This window comes from Miniopterus schreibersii (assembly GCF_964146895.1).
Source record: "Miniopterus schreibersii genome assembly, chromosome: 1".
Lineage (NCBI taxonomy): Eukaryota > Metazoa > Chordata > Mammalia > Chiroptera > Miniopteridae > Miniopterus > Miniopterus schreibersii.
In genome coordinates, this window is record NC_138101.1 from 114,588,076 (window position 1) to 114,612,640 (window position 24,565).

Sequence of the window (24,565 nt, forward strand, 5' to 3'; positions counted from 1 at the left end):
TCCCAGCCATGTTGTACATAGATATGTCATGTTATATATATAAATATAAATTTTAAAAAGTTCAAGCCTGGCTGGGCGTGGCTCAGCGGTTGAGCATCGACCTAGGATCCAGGAGATCGAGGTTCGATTCCCAGTCAGGGCGCGTGCCCAGGTTGCGGGGTCGATCCCCAGTCTGGAGCGTGCAGGAGGCAGCTGATCAATGGCTCTCTCTCATCATTCATGTTTCAACTCTCTCTCTCTCCCTTCCTCTCTCTGAAATCAATAAAGATATATATTTTTTAAAAGTTCAAGGTCTCTCTGAATACACAGTGAGCTCTACCTCCTGGTTTACCATGGACGGTCCCTGTTTATTCCAGTCGTGCTGTAGTTAGTAATATGCCCCCTTTCATTCTCAAAAATGTCCTGATTTAGACAATAAATTATATAGAACTAACAAACCGTGTATAGGTGTGTATCTGGGGGAGGGCTCCTAAAGAAGGTAGGCAAGTCCCCACCCCTTTCTTCATCCATTTCCTCTAAACCCTGTTCCATCCTTGGCTCATTAGCAATTAGTTGGCAAAGAATTTTATACTGAATGTGTTCAATTAAAACATATACTATACAGTATTTGAAACATTTCAATATTTGCTACCTTTTGACTACATTTTCAATCATAGTGTAGCATCCATTTAACATTACTTTTTTTAAGTTTTTTATTTCATTTTTATTTAAAAGCCCAGTTGCAACCACCAAGTACCTAGTTGTGACTCAGCTCACAACTAGAAACAGAGCATCAAATTTCCCAGCCCACTTCATCTGAATGCCAGCCAAGATAGGTGAAAGGACTTATAAATATGTAAAGCAGGAAGTTCAAATTACAGTCAAGTAAATCTCTAGTGAGTGATGTTCTTTCAAAACAATTTTTTTAAAAAAACTAATAAAAAACAGCACATTCTAAGAACCCCTTACCAAACGTTTCACCAGAGTTCAGGCTGGACAATGTACTTTGACTACTGTATTTATTTTGGATTTTTACCACTTCCTGGAGGCCAGGAGGAGGCACAGTGGGAGGATCCAAAAAAACTCAGTACCACAGCCATTTTGTTTGTAAGGCAGAGTGGTTGAATTCTGTCAGCCAGTAAAGGTTTTTGAAACAGAATTTTTAAGGAGAAAAAAAAAGTATGCCCACTGATTTTAACTATTGAAATAATTATTTTATTTTTATTCTTTGCAGAAATAGTAGTAGTTATGGCTAATAAATTTTATTTTTTCAAGGAATTAAAGCTCCAAAAGCTAAAGGAGTCGTGAATTTCTGCAATGATGACTGGCTTCTTTAGGTATCTTATGATGTCAAATCAAAAAACGTTTTGATGGAAATAGTTTTCAAGTGGTCATATTTGTATCCAAATTATATACGGACATTTGGGAAGTGATAAACAATTTGCTTAAGAAAAGCATTATATTCTGCAGAAAAACCACACACAAGAAACAAGAGTGTTCCTTTAAGACGTTAAAAGGCATTTTCCTGAGCTAACAAGCAGTCGTGGGTGCTATTGTTTTGCAGTGTCACTTAGCAGCAAGCTCAGACTTTTGTCATTTGGATGGCTGTGCTTTTAAAAGCCCAGTGTAAAATGGCACACACACCGCATTTCTTTCCGAGCTGCGGGAGGCGGGGGCGCGGGGGATAGTGCAGACTGTAGGGACACTGCCCTCCCAGCCAATCAGAGCGCGCCTGCTTGCCATCGCAAAGTTGTTAACCCCAGAGTCTTCTAGCTGCCGCTGCCTCCTCTGCTTTTAATCTTCCGTGGATATTTCTCCGATTTTTCCCAAACGCCCACAGATCCTGGAGGGATCCACCCCATTCAGCCGCTGATCATGGAAGAAAGTATTACTTTTTATTTACCAAAAATCTTAAAGATGTTTCAAGCTCCATATGCTGCCTGGAGGCTGTTGTTTCTAGGGACACAAGTATCCAGCCTATATTGTTACAATTGTTTTGCAAGAACTGGCTTCTTCTTTGCCTGCACTAAAGGTAAGTTTGTAATTTTAAATATTTATGGCATTAAATCTTTGAATGAGCCACCAGGTAAAAAGGATTTTCATTGTGTTTCTTCTCACAAAACCAATCTCTGTATTTTTCTTTAGCTTTGATCTGCACATTCCACCTAATCTTGTCTGGTTATTTTTTTACCAAAAGAAAAAAAATAGTTACTTTTTTCATTACTAAAGCGAAATATTTATCATGTAAATTATACTTTAATCACTGTGAACTACAGAGGAACTAAGCTATTTCAAGATGGACTTGTTTTGTGCCAGCAATGTTGGTAATGCCAAATATGTGCATATCTTCTTTATAAAAATTGTGTATTACCTAATTTGTCCAGGACTAAATTATTAGCAGGCAAGCTATGGATGTATTTTGTTTTTTGTATTCGTTACGGCCTATTGTGGTTTTCTTGATGGATTACTTGGATACAAACTACAGAAAAGCTGTCCTTGGTATAATGAAGGTGGAGACTGACATTACCGGGTTTATATTAAGTTATGACTGTTACCAAATAGTGGATCTTTTATTTGCTGATCAGATCTAAACTTGTATTTCATGATATTGTTTGAAGCTCTTCATAGATAATCTTTGCAGATCTATCTTGTTTTTCTCCAAAGAGGTACATTTGGGAGACATTTTGTAATTTGGGGCATTTTTCTTTTCTTTTCTTTTCTTTTCTTTTTTTTTTTTTTTCTCTCTTTTTGCACACGGTGGGAGATCTTTTTTGTTTTGCATTGATCTGTGTTGGTGGCGCTGTAGTGCTCCTCACCAATTTGTCAGTTTCACTAAAAGAAAAAAGGGGGAAAAGAAGAGGTGGGGCAAGATTTGATCTATTATCTCATCCCTTTATTTTCTTAAAGAAAGTTCAGTTTGGTCAGAAGAAATTATTCAGTTGTATGATTTAAATGTTTTTTGTGAATTGTGAACTGTGCAGGCATGTCCTCACAACCAGTCCAGGGAGCATCAGGGACAAGCATGCAGTTTGCAGTTGTGTTTTATCTGGTATGATTATCTCTAGGCCAGATTTCTTCAATAATAAAGCTTCCAGTTTACCCTCGCTTGTAACATTTTGCATTTTCCTTATATTACAATATCATACATGTTAATGTTTTTTCAATTTAAGAAAACGTTTGAGTTTTAGTTCACTGAACATTGTAAAAGTTGAATTCCATTTTGAACCTAGGGATTTCTTAACTAACTATCCTAAGTTTCTCCTGGGAATTTTCTAGAAGTTTGACATATAATAATGCCTACATTATTGTCTGGTTTATTTTGAAATGATACTTCAATTGAATTTATGTATATCTTTATTTTTTAAAGGCTATTTTTGAAAGAACATACATACTACTGCTTTTAACTTTAAAAATATTCATATCATATATCTAAATGCAGGATAAACCTTTTCCATCTTTGTCCTTATTGAGAGTTATCTGGTTAGAGAATATTTAGGCCCAAGGTCTCACAAGAACAAAAATGTATATTACTGTATGATATGGGTTTTACTGGCCTCTGAACATTTTAGTTGTTTATGAAGATAGTAAATATGTCCTCCATTCAAAAAGAAAGTGGGAGGAATCAGTAGTTGTAACTAAAAATATATTATTTTGCCAAATAAAATTAAAACAACTGAAATAGTATCCTAAACCACCTTTTGGTACAATTGAATAGATTATTTCTTGAGAGAGTAAAAATTTTTGAGTTATTATTGTGTTTTTATTCACTTTGACATATCTAAGTGTTCATTTCACTAATCATTAAAAATTCTAAAGTAAAAGAATGTGTGAAAATGACTGAAAGTAGTATTTCTGATCTTTGTGTCCCTATAATTTCTCTGTTTAAAATCCTTTCCTTGAACTTCAAAAATAATTATGTGTTCTGCCTATATTTTGTTTATACTATGCTATAAAAATTTGAAAATGTTCACTGTAACATTTTATCTCTTTGTAAAATTGAAATGTCCCCATCAAGACTAGTAATGACATTATAGATTATTTATTGAATGAAAGACTGCAGGTATAAATTTATTATCTAACCCTCTGGTTACGATGGAGAGTTTAGTTCTCTAAAGTTGATCTACTGAAAATATAATTGCCAGTATTTTTATTGCTAAAATATTCTGTTATTTAGCTGGTGATATTTTAAATTTTAATTTGTGAAAACTAAAAATATTTATGTAAGGTAGCCCCCCTTTTAAAAAGCAGACTGATGCTATGAAGTCCATATGTAGCTACTCAATGCTCTTTGTTCTCCCACACCATTGACTATTACATCATTGATTATGAAGTAACCATTATAGTTAAATCTTCACTTTAAAAAATCATCTGTAGATATTTATATTAAAGATATTCTTCTATTTGTGATTCTTAAATCACTGTGTAAGTAAGGAGGTTTAAATCTATGAGGCAAAACCAATTCATTATTTTGTATTATTCTCCATTTTTAAATCCACCTTGTGCTTCACTTTAGCTATTGATTCTTTGGATGTTGTCTTTTTTAAATTGACAACATTTATGTAGGCATTTAGTTCATGATTTTGGGGTGAAAATGAATAGAATTACTATAATAAACTATGCTTTCATCATGAAAAATCTTTATTAAATGCAGCATATAGAGAATTCAGTTTTTTCATAGTAATAGTTACTAGATTATGAACAAGGAATTATTTTTTAAAATCCTAAATGTCATTTTAGTCAATAGTTACACACTTATTTATTTCTTGCACACCAGAGATTTTAGCAAGTGGTAAAATTGACTATATTAAAATATCATATCATTTTTTACCCTGCCCATCCCTCTAATGGAGGGAGGGGTCAACGAGTAGTGAAATGGCCAAAAACAGGCTGCAGGAAGAAGAAATAAATAATGCCAAAGACATGGAGAATCTGTAAATCGAATTTTAAACAATACACCTCAGAAAAGTGAACTTGAAATTATAGAGATTGGTCAATAACAAATACACTGAGAATTTTATTTAGACTTAATGCAATGAACTCACATAATTTTCTAATTTATTAATTTGTATTCATTAGTAGTGCTAAAGGTTGAGAAAATTTTCAGGTTAACCAACCCTATTAGGAAAGATGAGGTAACAAAGAGAAGACACATTTATGGAGATATTAAGATGACCTAACATAAAATGCTGAAAATATTAGCCAAGACCAATCTAATATACTTTAGAATGAACTCTTTTAGAAGAACAAAAAATAGCTAAAAATGCTGTCTTCTGAAAATCAAGTTGAATACAGATCTGAAATTGTATGTTCCTAATTCTACCCACTTCTTGTGCATATTTACTATACAAATTCACTCACTACTCTTCAGCATGGTTTTGCCAAGGAAGAGAAGGGGGAAATTATAGGCAAAATGGTCGTTTGTGTTATGACTTTTTCTTTCCAAAAATATTCTCAAATGGAGAATCTAAAGGGAAAGTAAAGCAAAAATGATGGTTTCTTGATGAAAAAGATTAAAATGATGTATTTTATACCTTTGTTCAATATTTATTTTTATTTGGGGGTTAGTATGTTCTAGATTCTCCTCCTATTATGTGCTATTATAAAAAGATGCTATGATACAATATTAAGTAAAAGAGGAAAGGATCCATTAATCGAGTTTAGAGTCCAATATGATTCAAAGTTCTAAGGATACTTTAAATCTAAAGTCTTAGATGTGAGAGGTTCCCATTTGGGAATAAAGGCCAAATAAGATCTCTAAAGTAAGTTTTGTGGGTTGTTGTGTTTTTTTGTACCTAAATCTGTTTAAATAGGATTTAACAAACATCTTTGTATTGAAGGACCATTATTTGGGTATCAGATATTCACACATTGAGGGGAGAATAGCCCTCAGATTCTAGATATGGCCCAAATAAATGCTACATAAATAGTTACTCAATGCAAATTCCTATTGCAAAGTGAGAAATAAAACATTAACTTATTTGCTTGAGAAGAGAAACAAAGAAGATCACTCTGGTAGTAAGAATTTGGGGCATGTCCTTGTGAGGTCTGTTTAATGAAAACTTTTTTTCAAATGTGGTAGAGCCTCATTTTGTACATTTAGTTCACATGTTATGAAATAAATGTCAATGTAAATATAAATTGTAAAACAAAGCAGGAAATACAATTACAGTATTAAAGATTATAGAATTAAAATTTTATTTTCACTTTGAAATCTGCAATACTTTTAATGATATATTAACAAAAATTTTATAAATAAAAACACTTTATAAAGATAATATAATTACATGTTTAGCTAATGATTAATTAAGCACATCAGATATTGAGCAAGAAAGTTCATACAGATCAATTGAAGGAGAAGACGCTATTCATTAAGATTCTCTGTATGTGGTTTAATATACCTCAAGAATAAAGTCACCAGATCATTTTGTCAAAGAGCCAATTAAGCCATACTAGCTAGATGCATTATGTCATTTAGTTTGCTTTCATGCTACTGATAGTGGCATTAAAATGTGAGGACATTGCATATTTCAACTAAATTCATAATCAAGAAGCAAGGCAGTTCTAATATTAGTTCAGTAGCTGAATAGAGTTATCAAGTTCCTTGGTAGGCTTCACTCTTTTGCATTGCCGCTGCCATATGTCAGCGATGCCTCCTCATAGTGATAAGATGGCTGCTGCAGTTCCAAGCATCGTATCCTGATATTACAATTTCCAAAGGGAGGAGAGTTTCTGTTATGTATCCTTTCATAAGTGAAGGAATTCTTTCCAGAGCCCCAAGCACACTGCTTTTAACAGCGTATTGGCCAGTTTGTAGGACATGGTCATACCTAAACCAGTCACAGACAGGGAGGTTGAAATTACTGTGATTGGTTTGGCTAGAGAAGAGCTCTTGAAAAGGTGAACACCTGCTGAGTATTCAGTGCTCAATATGGTTAGCTCCTACAGTATTTGCTTTGTATAAACTTTATCTGCTTTGTATAAACATTCTTGAGTGATAAAACATGAATATCTGTTTTCATAGAAACCAGACTGGTCACAGATGCAGCTAATTTAAAAAACAAAAACACAAAAAAGAAACTAAAAACAAATATTTAATTAGAGTTTACTATGTTTCAGCCTCTAGGCTAAATGCTACCTTTATTATCTCCTTAGGTCCTCACACAAACTTGGAAGATAGGAAAATTATTATACCCATTCTATAGATGAGGAAACTGAGGCTTAGAGTTTTGGCCCAGTTACATAGTAAATGAAAAGCTGAGGCTTGGCCCAGGTTACACAGTAAATGAAAAAGCTAGAGTTTAAACCTGGAAAGACTGAAATCAGAGCCTGTTTACTTATCTACTCTTCTATACGGTCACATTAGATATTTGTAAATTTCTGTTGTGTAAATTGACATTTTAAATGCACTGTATGGTATCACTGTTTCATGAATCATCTGGTAACTTATTTTATAAATCTAATAACCTTTTCATAAAATGAGTAATTGCCCACCTAATTTATCAGTTTTATATGTCTGAATATTTGTACATTGAATTTGCTAAAGGCACACTTGTACTGCATCTCATCTTTTCAGGAATATCTCATAAAATTCTTTCAGAAGTTGAATTTTATAGGGAAAATAAAGATCAAAGACAAAAAATTCTGGGAGGATGTGTTGATGTACGTAAATTCATGATTCATAACACTAGGTCCAAGCATTGGCTTCTGTTTCACAATGTACAAAATGTTTCCTATCTTTACCAACTTAGGGATGTTTTCGCCTCTGGGATATTTTGGGGACATTCAGTATATTCTAGATCAGTGGATCTCAAACTTTGGCATGAGCTGAAATCACCTAAAACAAATTGCTAGGCCTCACACCTAGGGTTTCTGGTTCATTTGGTCTGGAGTAGAGCCTAAGAAGTTGCATTTCCAGCAGTCTCCCAGATGATGCTGATGATGCTGGTCCAGGGACCACGCGTTGAGACACTGCTCTGGAGAACCAGATGGTACCTACCATGGTATATATGTTGGCTTTGCAGTATGTCAAACTTTAAGCAGTGTCATTTAACATTTGGCAGCTATATGAATAAATACATATTGCAATATTAAATAGGGTGGTCAAGATACCCTCATTGAAAACCTGTGGTATGTTTACACAATGGAATACTACTCAGTCATAAAACAGAAGGAAATCTTACCCTTTGTGACAGCATGAATGGACCTGGAGAACATTATGCTCTTTAAAATGAGTCAGTCAGAGAAAGGCAAGTACCACATATGATTTCACTGATATGTGGAATCTAACAAATAAACTAACAAAATAGAAACAACTGTCAGAGGAGGGGGGTTGGGAGACTGGGTCAAAAAGGTGATAGGATTAAACAAACAAAAATAACTCATAGACACAGATAACAGTGTGGCGATTACCAGAGGGAAAGGAGGGTGGAAGAAGGTAGAAGAGGGTTAAGGAGGGATAAATGGTGATGGAAGGAGACTTATCTTGGGGTGGTGAATGCACAATATGATATACAGATGATGTATATCATCTATATACCTGAAACCTATATAATTTTATAACCAATATCACTCCAATACATTCAATGAAAGAAAGAAGAAAGAGAGAGAGACAGAGACAGAGGGAGAGGGAGAGAGAAAGAAAAGGAGGGAGGGAGGGAGGGAGGGAGGGAGGGAGGGAGGGAGGGAGGGAGGGAGGGAGGGAGGGAGGGGAGGAAGGGGAAAGAAGAGAAAGAAAGAAAGAAAGAAAGAAAGAAAGAAAGAAAGAAAGAAAGAAAGAAAGAAAGAAAGAAAGAAAGAAAGAAAGAAAGAAAGAAAGAAGAAAGAAGAAAGAAAGAAAGAGGGGGGGAGAGAGAGAGAGAGAGGGAGGGAGGGAGGGAGGGAGGGACGGAGGGACGGAGGGACGGAGGGACGGAGGGAGGGAGAGAGAAAGAAGGAAGGAAGGAAGGAAGGAAGGAAGGAAGGAAGGAAGGAAGGAAGGAAGGAAGGAAGGAAGGAAGGAAGGAAGGAAAGAAAAAAGAAGAGGAGGAGGAGGGGGGAAGGGAAGGGGAGAGAGTTCAGCAATGACTTGAAAGATTCTTCTTTTGCCTCAGCATGAATATCATATTTGAGACTTATTTGCCAACAATTCATATATGTGTGTATTTTAACCTTTTTTTAAAAAAAAATAGAAATCCATAATTTAAAAATTACTTTTAATAGCAGTTAAAAATAGAATTTAGTTGTGCTCAATAGCAAGTTACATGTGAAAAAGATGTCTGTGTCTGTGGCACTTTGCTGGTTTTTCTCAAGATTTTATCCTACCAACCGCAAATGCTCGACATTCGTTAATAGGACATGGTTTCAATGAGACTGAGAAAGAGAGGCTGCCATGCCAATGACCTATATTTAGCTCTGAAATGCAGGCCACTGCCCCAATCCACTGGAAAGTCTCTGTCCTCCAAGACAGAGGTCAGAACCTCCAGTTCAAAAACACTATAATGTGCCAAGGAGTGAAGAGAAACTTTTCCAAGAATTTAATTGCTTCACTGCTCTGAGACAAGAAATTTTTTGTTCTGAAGGTCTTTTCTCACTTTTCATTAAAGTATAAAGTGCAAGAAACAAACTGCCATCATATATGAGTAAAAAACAACCAGCAAATTCAGTGTCCTTAACATTCCCAGAAGCCCCTCCTTTCATACTACTAAAGGACTAATCAAAGAAGCTAGTATAAGGAGTAAGTTTGGGCTGGTGTGGTTCAGTATCAAAAACAACCATTCAGCACCTATTTAATAATAGACTCAGATAATTTTAAATGGCTCAAAACTGCCAGAACTGTGTTGTCCAATAGAGTAATCACTATTCAGTAGTGCCCAGCTGGCATGGCTTAGTGGTTGAGCATTGACCTATGAACCAGGAGGTTGTGGTTCCATTCCCAGTCGGGGCACATGCTGCGGTTGTGGGTTCGATCCCCAGTAGGGGGAGTGCAGGAGGCAGCTGATCAGTGACTCTCTCTCATCATTGATGTTTCTATCTCCTCTCTCTCTCCCTTCCTCTCTCTAAAATCAATAAAAACATATTTAAAATAAAAAAATTCAGTAGCTACACTTGGCCCTGGCTAGTTGGCTACCGTACTGGACAAATTTATGGAACATTTTTGTCTTAGTCTGTTCAGACTGCTTTAACAGAATGCCATAGACTGGGTGGCTTATAAACAACAGAAATTTATTTCTCACTTCTGGAGGCTGGGAAGTCCAAGATAAAGGAGCTGGCAGACTGGGTGTCTGGTGAGGATCCACTCCCTGATTCATAGACTGCCATCTTCTCACTTTGTCTTCACATGGTGGAAGGGTTGAGGGAGCAAGAGCATGCACGAATCCCATTCACGAGGGCTCTACTTTCATGACCTAATCATCTCCCAAAGGTGCCACCTCCAAATACATACTATCACATTGGAAATTAGGATTTCAATATATGAATTTGGGCAGGACATAAACATTTGGTTTATAGCAATTTCCATTATCGCAGGAAGTTCTGCTGGACAGCACTGGTGCTTCAGACCATGGTAGGTTCACACTGTTGTACCAGTGGTTCTCAACTCTGCCTGTACTTAGGATCATTCAGAAACTTAAAAACAAAATGCCTACACCCAACCCCCAGAGATTCTAGTTGGGCTAGGATGGGATCTGGGTATAAGTATTTTCATAAAGATGTCCATGAGATTCTAATATACAGCTGGGGATTAGAACTGCTAAATTACACTGTTGAAGTAAGTCACTAAACCTAAAATTTGAGAGTTCAGTAGGTTAGTGTTGCTACTTCTCATCTCAGTCTTTGAAAAGTTACAATCCATCGTCTAGGATGTGAGGAAGGTTGAAACCAAAATAAAGAATAACGGAATAGTCATACCAAGTTCTGTGTGGTGAAACATTAAGTTGACTGCTTAATGAACACCAGCTTTCACTGGAAGAAGACAGCAACAGCTGCTCTTAAGTTATAAGTTATTTCATGTCTTTAAGAATTAGTCTTGTATATTGAAAAAGTTAATTTGCTTTTTTTAAAATATGAAATGTATTAAAGTTACATATCCAAAGGTAGTTCTTATGTTTTTAAATTTAGTTTACACATCATATTTATAAATTTACAAATTTTAGAAATCCTGATTATTTAAAATTTGGTCTCATTTATAGCACTGCTTAAACACCTCCCAACTTTTTATACTGCATTTACAAATTCACTGCATGCAGTTGCCTCCTTTGGTACCTAGTAAGCATTGTCAAGAAGTTAAAGTCATACATATCTGATAAATTTAATTTTTAAATATGATGATTCTTAAGGTCCCTTTAATGTTTCAACACTATATATAACTTAGTAGGAGTACTACTTAAAAGTTGAATAGGCTTACCTCTTATTCCATTAGGTCAAATGTTCTTAATTACCTACACTAAAAAACACTTCTGTACTTATTCTAAATCTTTCTGAAGCTAAAAGATTCTTACCTATGAGGAACACAGTTGTGTCCTACCAATTTTGAGTGTTGCCTTCCCAAGTGAATATCTTGGTCTGCCTTCTCAGTTTTTTGAGGTTTCTTGCTGAGCAAAGGTTTGGGTTGGAACACAACTAAATCCTTGTCTGAGACATCAATGTGACATGCTGAGTCAAATACTACATGCCTGAAATATTGTCATATCTTTCCTTTTTCAAGCCAAGTTAGAATCTTTGGGTGCCACACAAGTGACTACTTCAATTTTCAAATATATGGATTTTTTATTTCTTAATCTTCTAGAATATAAGATTTAGAGACCTTTGAACTTGGCAGAATCCTACATTCCTTTACATTCTGTTTTGTAAGAGAATCAAATTTTTTTAAATCCTCACCCAAGGATATGTTTACTGATTTTTATAGAGAGAGGGAGAAAGGGAGGGGGGGGGGGAGAGAGAAAAAGAAACATCTATGTGAGAGAGAAACACCAATCAGTTGCCTCCTGCACACATCCCAACTGGGATCAAACCTGCAACCTAGGTATGTGCGCTGACTGGGAATGGAACCTGCAATCCTTTTGGTGTATGTGACAAAGCTCCAACCAACTGAGCCACCCAGCTGGGACAAGACAATCCAATCTTGCAGATATTAACAGATACTTAACACTGAATCTCTCTCACAGTTTTGTCTGACTATGTGGTCACAATTTCCAAGCTTACTCTATAGACAAGGGTTTTTTTAAACTTCCAGAATAGCTAACTAGAGGCCTCTCCATGCACATTTCTATTAAAGATATGAAAACACTTGAAGGACACAGCTTTGATTTATCTGTTGAGTTCCTATCTCTGTCCTTTACTACATGTATAATCTGGGGCCAATTACTTATCTATCCAGACCCTCAGTTTCCTCTTCTATGAAATGAGGTAATATTACCTACCTCAGCTAGCTGCTGTGAGACCACAATGTTAATGCATTTAAAGCACCTAGAATAGTGCCTGCCATGTCATAAGCACTCAATATAGCTTTAAGTTCATTTTTGCATAGACACCTCTGATTTCAGGGATCAAGATAGGCCTTTCACAGTGTGATGGGAATTAAAAAGATCACCCCATACAAGTGTATTGATATTGTAGTATTAGAGAGGCTCCCATTATCTCCTCCAGGTACTCTGTTGAATAAAGCCACCAAGTCAAATTGCTTTTCTAAGAATTAAGGTTTCTTTGTTATCTGCTCATTGCTTGTTAAAGAAATCTTTAGGGAGTTTCTTCAGTGTTGAAAAAACAACATTGTGCTGAGCTTTTGAGGACTAAAGAGAGAATAGAAGAGAAGGACTTGGGAATTAAGATAAAGTTCATGGAGAAGGTAGTTTTGACCAGAGCGTTGAAAAACAGGAAGGCACTGTGAGCACAGGCAAGGAGAGAAAATGCATGGCATTTGTAAATACCAGCTAAAAGTTCAGCGTGGGTAGAAAGGAAGATGTAGCTTGTGAGTTTAGAGCCTGGGAAAGATAGACCCATGATGGTATCTTGGAACCAGCACAATGACTGCATCTAGATGTCAGTCATTGCCCAACAAAACACCAGTTCAAATGCTTGTAACTGGCAAGAAAATGCTGTTGGGGAAAAGTAGGAGGGAATTGCCTCTTTCTTATAGTAGTAAGCTGTTTATCCTTTGCCTGGTAGAGGAAATCTCCAACGGTCTGGATCTCTGGCCTGCTAAGTTTTGATGGGGAGAATAAAGAGAAAACAAAAAAGGTTGAAAGTTATGGACAATTTTCAGTGTAGATGCTGGGCAGCAGGGGGCAGCGTGAAGGCAACTAAAAGTTGAAAGACTGCACAGAGGATTTGCTTCTGTAATATTTCTTGTCAATTATGAGTTTATATCTATAAGGCTACTTATATTAGTAAGAACTTCATATTCTTTTCTCCAAAATGAATAGAAATTTAAAAGAGAACATATTAAAAAGAGAGAGAGAAAGAAGAGAGAACAGGCTGGCTAATGACAGAATGACATTGCTATTTGAGAGCATAGACATCAGTGGTTGTTTAGGTATCTCTTTTCAAATGAGTAGGAACTCAGAGTTTATAAATTTGAAAATGTATAAATTCCAATTGGAAAACATGCTTATATGACTCTCTAAGATTTTGCATTTATTAAAGTACACTTGTTCAGCTCCACTATGTTAAAGGAATAAGTTTAAAAAAGGGGGGGAAACTCTTGAAAATAAAATTTTAGTTAAATAATTAATTAAAATTTTAATATGCATTCTACTTTACATCCCAAACATATGGAATTTGAAGTTTTTATGATTATGAAATTTTGCGGTTTTTAAATGAAATTTTTTTCCTTTTATCTAAAATTCAAGACTATCTACACTAAATTTCATCAAACTTTTCTGGTGAAATTCATCTTTTACCAACCCTTTTAGAAGTTCAGATTGTCACTGATGTTAATGGAAAATTGCAAGTTTCCATGTAGACTTTAGTAGCTCTGGAATATGCCATTGAGAATGCTACATCTCACCCATCAGAAAATCTCTCAAGGGTATAAGGAAGATGGCATCTTACTGCTTCATGCATTTTACACTTAGGGAGAAACTTTCCCACTTGCCTTTCCTTCGTGATTCTCTCAGTGTCCACCATACCTGTTTAGGAGACTGTGATCCCTGTGTAGGTCAACCTTCATGTGCTGCTTTTCATTCCCTCATTTCACCATACTGTGTATGTTGTTTCTTTCTATGTATTGACATAAATGGCAACATAAATTGAGGGCTGACTTTTCCATAATTATTGAATATTGATTTCCAACTTAATTAAGGAAAATCTAAAATGATGAATAAACTTTTGGTTTAAGATAGTGTACCTGAAAATTGTTTCTTAACTGTCATGAGAAGAGGTAAAAGAGGTAAAAATAAACTACTTTGTAGGGTAAATATATGAAAAATTTCCTCCATGTTTTATTTTAATCATTTATAAATCTGAAAATATAAATATATCAAATTATTTAAAATGTTACCTTTCAAACCAGGATATACACACAGGACATACCCTGTTTGTTTTTACAGAAACTAAGTTCATTAAAGGCAATAACATTTTTTCTTTTGTATCTCCCATTGTTCATAATACAATGCTTGTACAAAGGTGGGGCCTAATTAATGAAATGATATTAGGAAAACTCACTAAAGTATATGAAACATAATCTAGTTTTTTGAGGTAAGATATAAATGTACTCTTCACACTTTCATCATGCTTTTCCAGTTGTTAAACTGGTTAATGTATTACTATTGTTGTTGCTGCTGTTTGGCATTTTCCTCATTGCCTGGACAATACTATTGTGTTAATTATTTTCTTAACTGATTACATTGAAATGTCCTGTGATTTTCCAGTGAGAATATCAGACTAATTGCAGATCTTTTACTACTAGACTTCATTATTTGGACCATTTCTGTTTCAGCTTTTTTTCCCCCTCAGCTTTCATGTTGAAGTTTGTATCTTTCTTTCATATTAATTCTGAATCTTTATTTTCCAGTATTAATGAAATATTTATAACTATATCACATTTGACCATACTCATGGCAAATATTGTCAGAAAATACCTAAAGGCATAGTTTCTACAGAAATTATATATCTCAATTTAATTCTTTTAACATTTTAGGTCTAAAAATTTTTATGTATTCCCTTTTTTCCTGCCAACTATAGAAAAGGGAAGATAGTCATAAAAGTTAAGAGTTGGGAGGGAATCATCAAATCTTAGGCCTTTTCAAACTTGAAGAGACTAAGACCCAGATTGATTAAGACCAAGATCATACAACTAGTTGGTGGCACACCAGACTTGGAACCTACAGCTTTTAAAATAAAATGCTCATAAATAACTATTTAATATAGGAGAGATAGCCAAGCATGAATTATATTTTGATGACTCTACTCTAAAAATGTAACATGGTTTAATAAGCTTAAAAACAAACTAAAAAGCCCCATGATGAAGGCAATACCATTATATATAAAGTTAGACTCTTTTCTCTATATTTAAAATTGTTTTGTTTTTTATCACACTGGAATTAAGAAAAGGGAATTTTATGAAAGACCATTTTCAGAATATAGTTCAAAATTAATCCTGAAGAATCATTATTTCTCAAGTAGACCATGAATTTTTAGTTATCTAAAAAAAGCACAGATTAGCTTGGCCAAGTATGGCTCAGTGGTTGAGCATCAACCTAGGATCCAGGAGATCACAGATTCCCAGTTAGGGCACATGCCCAGGTTGCGGTCTCGATCTCCAGTTGGGGGTGCGCAGGAGGCAGCCAATCAATGATGACCTTCTCATCATTGATGTTTCTATCTCTCCCTCCCCCTCTCCCTTCCTCTCTCTGAAATCAATAAAAAAGATATATTTTAAAAATAAAAATTAAATTAAATAAATAAAAATTTTTTTTAAATGAAAAAGCACAGATTATGGAGCAACCCAAGAAAATGAAGGCAAAGAGAGTTCTGTTCAAACAGAAGGACAGCTAAGTATAGGAGAGATACACTATAGTGTTTGTTCCCAGCTCTGTGTGTGTGTGTGTGTGTGTGTGTGTGTGTGCGTGCACTCTAACCTTTGTGTATGGAAGGGGAAAGAATAGGATTTGAAAAATTATTCAGGAAGGAACACATTCAGATAACATTTTTTTCTCTTTAAGATTTGGGTTTTGAGTATTTTTGTTTTAGGGAAAGGACTCATTAGCTAGTATAAACCCAGTTTAGCAGCTGTGTTAAAATGAAGGTAATGAGTACCTGGTTCAGCTTACTCTGGGGCAACCATCTTTCTATCCTACACTGGAAACTTCCTTTAAGAAAAAGGTGCAGCTTTTTTTGTGAAATAATATCTAATATTTGTTGAAATCTTACAGGCACTGTAAATTTGGTTACGTGAATTATTTATCAATTCCACGGGGAGGGGAGGAATGTGACACTCATAGAAGTTAAGGATTTATTCAAGTTTTCAGAGCTAGATTAGAGCAAAGTTGAGATTCAAACCCAAATTGTGTCTGGCTCTGGAATTAGCACTTTTAGCCCCTACATTACACTCTATCTTTAGCAATTTGTTCTCCTAAAGCTCCTCTGCTAGAAACCTTGAGTACTGCTTTTTAAATGGAGGAAATCAGCCCGGCCGGGCGTGGCTCAGTGGTTGAGCGTCGACCTGGGATCCAGGCGATCAGGGTTCGATTCCCGGTCAGGGCACATGCCCAGGTTGTGGGATCGATCAATGACTTTCTCATCATTGATGTTTCTATCTCTCTCTCTCCCTCTCCTTTCCCCTCTCTGAAATCAATAAAGATATATTAAAAAAAAAAAAAAAAAAAAAGGAAATCAGTAAAAACATCTATATTGATTTTTCTGTTCTAAGTGGGATGATTAAAGAAAATTATATTAAACAAAAATTTATAATTGTAAAAATTATAATACAGGAACATTTCTTATCTCAAAATAATTCAAACTGGGCCTGATTTGCTTCTAGACCCAGGGCTTGGGAAAACAGACTTTGGTGCACATATCCATCCTTTCCAAACACACCCAGCCCCAGCAGAGGGAACCACAAGCTATAGAATGTGACAGGAAACTTCAAACAGGGTACTCAAGGCCAGCCACAAACAGCATCTGACATTGGCCTTCACCAGAGACCATCCAAAAGACTGGGAGTCCTAGCAGACCTATCTAATACATAAAAACAAATCGAAACAGGCAGCCAAAATGGGGAGACAAAAAAACAAGGCCTAATGAAAGAACAATAGAATTCTCCAGAAGAGCTAAATGAAATGGAAATAAACAATCTATCAGACATAGAGTTCAGAATACTGATCATAAGGATGCTCAACAGCATGAGAAAAGATGTAGAAACTATGAAGGAAATTAAGAATGACACAGTAGAAATTTTAAAAGTTGGAAGAAATAGCAGATTAGGGGAAGCTGAGGATTGGATCACCAAATTAGAAGACAGTGTAGAAAAAATCACTCAATCAGAAAACAAAAAGAAAAAACAATTAAAAAATGGGAGGATAGTTTAAGGGACCTGTGGGACAATATGAAATGTAATAATATTCGAATCATAGGAGTACCAGAAGATGTAGAAAGTAAGCAAGGGTTAGAGAACCTGTTTGAAGAAATGATGACAGAAAAATTCCCTAACCTGGTCAAGGAAAAAGTCACACAAGTTCATGAAGCATAGAGAGCCCCAAGCAACAAATACCCAAAGAGACCCAGGCCCAAACATATAATAATTAAAATGCAAAAAATTCAAGACAAAGAATCTTAAAGGCATCAAGAGAAAAGTAACCTGTTACCTACAAAGGAGCTCCCATAAGGCTGTCAGCTGATTTCTCATCAGAAACTCTATAGGCCAGAAGGGAATGGCATGAAGTATTCACGGTAATGAAAAGCATGGATCCGAAACCAAGAATATTCTATCCAACAAGGCTATCATTCAAAATAGATGGTAAGCCTGGCTGGTGTGGCTCAGCAGTTCAGCATCAAACTATGTACCAAGCGATTGTGGTTCAATTCCTGGTCAGGGCACATGCCCAGGTTGTGGGCTAGATCCCCACTAGTGGGCGTGCAGGCGGCAGCTGATCAATGACTCTTTCATCATTGATGTTTCTATCTCTCTCCTTCTCCCTTCCTCTCTCTCCCTTCTTCTCTCTGAAATTGATAGATATATTTTAAAAATAAAAAAAAAATGGTGAAATAAAGAGCTTTCTAGACCCCCCCCCCAAAAAAAAAAAAGGATAAAAGGAGTTTATCACCACCAAACTAGTACTGCAAAGAATGAGAAACATAGGCATAAAGAAATAAAATGGCAATAGTTAAGTACCTATCAATAATAATCTTAAATGTAAATGGATTAAATGCTCCAATCAAAACATAGATTAGCTGAATGGATAAAAAAACATAAAGCAAATATATGCTGTCTACAAGAATCTCACCTCAGAACAAAAGACTCAGAAGCTGGGGGGAAATTTTTTTTGAGAACTTTAAAGGAGAGGTTGACAGCAATACAGTCATAGTAGAGGACTTTAACACTCCACTGACTTTACTGGATAGATCTTCCAGACAAAAAATCAATAAGGAAACAGTGACTCTAAATGACACACTAGAGCAGATTAATTTAATTGACATTTACAGAACACTTGACCACAAAGCTGCAGAATATACATTCTCCTCAAGTGCACATGGCACATTCTCAAAGATAGACCACATGTTAGGACACAAAACAAATCTCTACAAGTTCAAGAAGACTGAAATCATATCAAGCATCTTCTTGGACATTTTCACCATGGAATACTATGCAAAAAAAAAGAAGGATCCCTCACCCTTTGAGACAGCATGGTGGGATCTGGAGAGTATTGTGTTAAGTGAAATAAGCCAGTCAGAGAAAGACAAGTATAAAATGATCTTACTCATGTGGAATCTAATGAACAAAGTAAACCAATGAACAAAATAGATCCAGAGACATAGAAGCATGAAATGGACTGATGAATCTCAGAGGGAAGCAGGGGTGGGTGGGTGGCTAGGGAGAGAATAACCTAAGAACTTATATGCATTTATGCATAACCCATGGACACAGACAATAGTGTTGTGAAGACCTGGAGGGGAGGGTGCAGGGTGGAGGGGATCAATGGGGGGAAAAGGGGGACATTTGTAATACTTTCAACAATAAAGATAAATAAATAAAAATAATTCAAACTTATCATAGCTTTCCTAAACTTTTATATTGTGCTAGACACTCTCTAGGACAATTTTTTTTAAGCAAAATAAAAAGGGTGAAAATAATTAAAATGGGTTAATCTCCAAAGGATCCTAGTCTAAAAATCAAATCTTCTGTGACCAAATGTATGATCTGAACAGGTCATAGATTTTCTGTTTCAGTGTGTTATTTGGGGGCATGTATATGTATGCCTTCCTAACTACTATGGTGAAACTGAAATAAACTAATGTATTCTTCCTTACATTTGTATAGTACTTTGCAATTGTCAAAGACTTTTCGTTATATTACCTCACTTGTTCTTCACAATGGCCTAAGTAAGAGTGAGAACAAGTATTTTTTAGACCAAGCATATGAAATACTTAAGGCTCAGGCATTAAATAATTTCTACAGGGTCATACTGCTGATAAGTGGTAGATATTAGATCAGGATCTAGATCTTCACACATGGAAGCCAGTATTCCTTCCAGTACATAATCCTATGTCTCACTGCATGAGGTTGCTAGTTTGAATGCAAAATGTTACTTATCATTGGATTGTTCTTAACCAAAGCACTCACCCTGAGGGAAACAGTTGCAATCTGTGCAGAGAGGCCCTGACTCCCTGGGATCTTGCTTGACCAGATTTGGAGATTAAGTAGTCACTGGGCAACCACCTGATGAATCATTTGGCAATGGAGGGGAAAGGTGTAGCAGAGCTCCTTACAGATTTAAACATAGGAATGATACAAAACTACCAAGTGGAAACAAAACAAAGATTCCAGAGGATGAGTATAATATTGTATACAAATTACTTTTATATATATCCAGTTGGTCTTTGGTTTCATTTGAGGATTTCTTAGCTATGTTTTGTTTCCTTAGTTTTGAAGGGTTTACAATCAGTGTTATGTTTTATACTGTACATACAAAAAAATAAAGCTCAGAAAAGTAAAATGATTTAGTCACAGATGTAAAACAAAAATATCCTTAAAAATAGCTTGTTTATTAAGCATGACTTTTGTTTCAGGTCCATGCTAAACTCTGCTTCAATGATCTCATTGAATCAATATAACAACCTAGGTGATAGATTCTGTTATGATTCCTCTTTTCCAAGAGTTTAAGTTACAGTAAAAATCTTTTAATCAAAATTCAACTTGTTCTTTTTAGTAGGGACACTTAGGGAAAGAAATCTAGTTAAACATTCTAGTTAATTTGGTATTTAACACCAAATATATTGCCATCGTATAGCAACCTGTTCAATTCTAGTGCTTGCTGGAATTCTGTCCAGTTTTATACTCAAATGTCTTACTTTACGCTGTTTTTAGCAGGATAAAAATCTTAAGAATAAAGGTAGTACTTTGTTTATAAGATATTTATGCCTTTTCAAAGTATACATGTCAGACCTTTTTAAGTGATTAAATGGATAGACATGGCCAGTGTGGCTTAGTCCGTTGAGCGTCATCCCATGCACCAAGAGGTCGCAGGTTCGATTCCTGTCAGGATGTATGCCAGGGTTTCAGGTTCAGTCCCCAGTAGGGGCCCTGCAGGAGGCAGCTGATAGATTGATGTTTCTCTCTCTCTCCTTCTATCTTCCTCTCTCTCTAAAAAATAAATCAATAAAAACATATTTTAAAAAAAATAAATAAAATAAATGGATAGCTTATTCAGAAAAACTTATTTCCTTGAACTGCCTAGATTAGAATTCCCAAAGTGTGGTTTAAAAAAAAAAAGTATCTGTATTGTTGAAAGTATTACATATGTTCCCCTTTGTTCCCCCGTTGACCCCCTTCACCCTGCTCCTGCCCCCTCCCCAGGCTTCCACTGAATTATTGTCTGTGTCCATGGGTTTTGCATATATGTATATAAGTTCTTTGGTTAACCTATTCTGTACTTCCCACCCCCCCCCCCCCCGCCTGTGAAATAAGTCAGTCTGTCGCATGCTTCAATGTCCCTGGGTCTATTTTGTTCATCAGTTTACTTTGTTCATTAGTTTCTTCTTAAAGAAGACCCTTCAACATTTCATATAATACTGGTTTGGTGATGATGAACTTCTTCAGCTTTTTCTTGTCTGTAAAGCTCTTTATCTGACATTCAATTCTAAATGATAGCTTTGCTGGGTAGAGAAATCTTGGTTGTAGGTCCTTGCTTTTCATCACTTTGAATATTTCCTGGCATTCCCTTCTGGCTTGCAAAGTTTCTGTTGAGAAATCAGCTGACAGTCAAATGGGCACTCTCTTGTACATAACTAACTGCTTTTCTCTTGCTGCTTTTAAGATTCTCTCTTTGTCTTTTACCTTTGGCATTTTAATTATGATGTGTGTTGGTGTGGGCCTCTTTGGGTTCATCTTGTTGGGACTCTGCACTTCCTGGATTTGTAAGTTTATTTCTTTCACCAGGTGGGGAAGTTTTCTGTCATTATTTTTTCAAACAGGTTTTCAATTTCTTGCTTCCTCTCTTCTGGAATATGAGGAAACTCCAAAGTATGCTTTTTACAGAACTAGTGGTAATAACTGATAGTACATGATGAGATTACATGGTCAGCTAAATTTGGAAGTACCATGCTTAGTATCAGTAAATAGATTTCTTTGCTGCAAGACTTACCTGAGCCTATACATTGTGTGCCTATACATATTTTAAAGAGAAAGCTATAATTGGCAGTATTTCCCTAACTTATTGGTTTTTTATGAAACTCACTTCAGAATGTAACATCTGGATTAGTGTTTTATGGAACATACTTTTAAAATGCTAAGCTCATATCTGGGAAGAAATATTAACATTTAAGACTTGGGTTTTTGCCATCAGCTCAAATTGACAATAAAATTGCCGACCTTCATTTGTGTAGAGTTGGCTTTATTGTTATTCAAAGAACAGCAGAAATTTGTTCTGTGCCTTAAAGCATGAAAAGTTAAACTCATTTTTATTTAAGAAAAGTCAGTATGTTCTAAATGCCCCTTAAGATGGTAATGCTAAATAAATTTTCTATATACATAAAGTAAGTATCTTCGTCAAAAAATAATCTTATAAGAATATTTAATGAGGTGGGAACATTATCAAATTATATTAAGAAGTGAAGACCACAAAATAATATACAGTATTATTCCAATATTATAAAACAAACAAATGAAAAACAAAACCAGAAAAGACTGGAAGAAATAAAAACACCAAAATGTTAACCTAATTATGAGTAAAGCAGTTAAAACCAAAATAGATATCCATACGTATGTGCTACCACAGGGTACTTGTGTTGTTTTTTGGCTTAAAGTCTAGTGTTTGGGAAACCTAATTCAAAAGAAATGTTAAGATCTGGATGTGGCTTATACCCTTGCAGTAACTCACTTAAACAGGTCAGGTTGGTTTTCTGTTTATCAATTTCTGCAACTTTAAAGATGGAAGATATCTTTTACTTCTTCCTATCGATGGGATTTTGTGAAGACTTGTGAAATAATAAAATGTATTTTCTTCTGATGTTTAATGCATGAGTTGCTGATGACGTTAGCTACCCTGTGTCCCTGGCTGTATCCCCAAGCTAAGCTGATTTTGAACCTCAAAGTGCTCTCGCTCCTGTGAAAAATACATAGGAGGACCCTGGGAAACCATTTCAAAATTTTACATGGCTTTGGCTTACTTGGTAAATGATTAACATGCTTTAGGCACCACTCAGCCTGAGACTCCTCCAATCCACATTTCAGTTCAGCAGAGTGTATTTTCCACCCACAGCATCCTACAGAAGTTGTGCTTGCTGTGCCTTCCAGTCACCTACTCATTCTTTTGGGTCCTTTTCACTGACCATCTCCTTGAAACAGTGACCTCCCCTGCTTCTCTCCATAATTCTCCCAGCCTCTGCTCCTTTGCTCTCTTCCTGGCTGTTCTCTCTCTGCTGTCTCCTAGGTGCTGGTGTTCTCTGGGGCTCCATTTTCCATGCCCTTTTCCTCTCACTCCATGAATCATCCTTCACACCTGTAATCACACTCCTCAGGTTAGAAATCACTTTCTCTTCCCTCTTCTGAAAAAGAGGAAGAGCCAGGTTCAGAGAACACTTGACACGATGCTACTCCAAGTATCATAAAAAAGAGTAAATATAGTAAAAGTAAAACTTATTTCACTAATATTAATTTATTAGGTAATTTAAAAGATAATTCTGTGCCCCAAGTTGCAGAAGGAAAATAGAAATCATTTCCTTCCATGGGTCATAGAAGTGATAGAAATTCACAATAGCCCCTCTTGAATACCCTCCTCCCTGTCAATCTTTCTTTGTCCACCACCTACTGATACAGTATTTCACTTAAACCTTTCAATATAAATTTCTACTTCATTAACGGTTTCTTCTCTTCTACCTCTAAGTTTCTTCCTTTCACCCCTCATGTACCATTTATACCGCCGTACTGATTTGCTTGTTTGCCTAGTAAAACTAATGCTCAAGTAGTATGTTTTATGTGCTCAATATGGTAAGGCACCTAGAGGCAGCTACCTCCCTTCCCTCTCCCTGCCCTGTCCTCCGAGGCAGCCTTCTGGCCCTGTCCTCGCACTGTTATCCTTCTGCCCCTTACAGTCTTGCACTAACACCGGACTATATACAATAGTGAGTGCCAGCCATTGGGTTAAATAAGGTAACTATAATTAAACAAAATTCAGCTTAGATTAAAATACCCAATATTTTTTAATGTATATGGTTGAATACTTCAGTATTTATTATTTTCTAAAATAGACCTTTATTCTTCTGGCAAATTAACTGGAATGGATAACATTCCTTAAATACCTCATTGTTATTGTTCAAGTCCCAAATGATTTCCTGTCTGTGCCTCCCCCACCACTTCTCCAACTGCTTCTAGTAGTATCCTCATTAAAATGTTGCCACAGAGGCCTCATCAACTGCTGCAGGATAGTGAGGGAAAGATCAGGTGATTTATAAAACTAGGAATTAAAGGTGGCAAGTCCTAAAAATGGTTCAACTTACCCAATCACTTTTTTGGAGGGTGGGGGGGGGGGGTCTAAAGTTTAGCAAAATTCTTGCTGTGCTCAGAGTGGGTTTTCTATAAATTTAAGATTTTACATTACACAATAAGATGTATTATATTTTGTGTGTGTGTGTTTTTAGTTGCAATAGTGCTAGAACCACTTCGTGGATTTTAAAAATTTTAATTCCTTCTCAGGCCCAATTTGTTTTAGTTGTGTATATTGGACATACAGTTAAACTGAAATGACTTTAAGTCTATCCTGCTACCATTTGCTAAGATTCATAATTTGCCCTTTGTTCTTTAAGGTAGAAATAGGCTGTGTCTAAAAGTATTCTAAACTATTTTATTTTATATCAAACATAGTTCTTAAATATTATGTACAGAATTCCATGTATAAATCAACTGTAGAAAATCAGTATATTTCAGTATTGTTACTGTGAAACCCTATGAAATGTATGC

The 24,565-nt window shown here is 35.7% G+C and overlaps 1 protein-coding gene across 1 annotated transcript in view; it reads left to right on the plus strand.

Annotated features, from left to right (window-relative positions):
* Nucleotides 1-1,702: 1,702 nt before the first annotated feature.
* EPC1 (enhancer of polycomb homolog 1) overlaps nucleotides 1,703-24,565 on the plus strand; it is a 97,094-nt gene continuing 74,231 nt past the window's right edge. The window contains exon 1 of the mRNA XM_081139805.1: nucleotides 1,703-2,011. The gene's annotated coding sequence lies outside the window, so the exon portion shown is untranslated. The remainder of the gene's footprint in view (nucleotides 2,012-24,565) is intronic.